This window comes from Austrofundulus limnaeus, unplaced genomic scaffold (assembly GCF_001266775.1).
Source record: "Austrofundulus limnaeus strain Quisiro unplaced genomic scaffold, Austrofundulus_limnaeus-1.0 Scaffold3024, whole genome shotgun sequence".
NCBI lineage: Eukaryota > Metazoa > Chordata > Actinopteri > Cyprinodontiformes > Rivulidae > Austrofundulus > Austrofundulus limnaeus.
In genome coordinates, this window is record NW_013955426.1 from 8520 (window position 1) to 9171 (window position 652).

General features: G+C 37.1%; 1 pseudogene; it reads right to left on the reverse strand.

Moving 5' to 3' along the window:
* Window positions 1-287: 287 nt before the first annotated feature.
* LOC106511640 (small RNA 2'-O-methyltransferase pseudogene) overlaps window positions 288-652 on the reverse strand; it is a 2822-nt pseudogene continuing 2457 nt past the window's right edge.

Sequence of the window (652 nt, forward strand, 5' to 3'; positions counted from 1 at the left end):
GTTCTGTGATGTAATAACACTGTCAAGTGTTCTCTTTTACAGACTTTCTTTTGACAAACATTTTGCTTCCTTAATGACTGTACTGGACTCCTAAAATCTCCACCTTGGCACAGTTGAATAAAACAGATTAAAATGCTCAGCGTGTTGTTTGAACTTGTATGTAAGGTGCAACAATGAGAATTTAACATTTTTCACAATCACAGGTTTTATTTATTCTTTTTTTTCAGCCCTTACATTCAACTCATTTTTACTTTTTTTTTATTTTAGAGTTGAACAATGTTGCATTCAGATGCTCCAAAAATAGATGAAAATGACATGTCAGGTTCTCAAACAGCTTAGGTTGTGATACTTCAAACTCTCCATCAGGAACAAACACTGACAAAAAAAAGCTGATTCAATTCAAACACAAACCATCTGCTCTTTGAAATTCCCTTCGGTCGATTCAAACAAGTTACCCACTTGTCAAACATCTGCCTCCCAGTCTTCCTCTTGCTCAGCTCTGTAGAAACACTGGCTGCCCTCTGAATCCTCTCCGTCTTCCAGATCAGTGTCAACATCTTGATCTGAAAATACAAAAAGAACACGAGCCACAAAACCACCGTTTGTGTTGGGACTGGAAAGAATAAGGCAAGTTAAATGATCTGATGTGTTC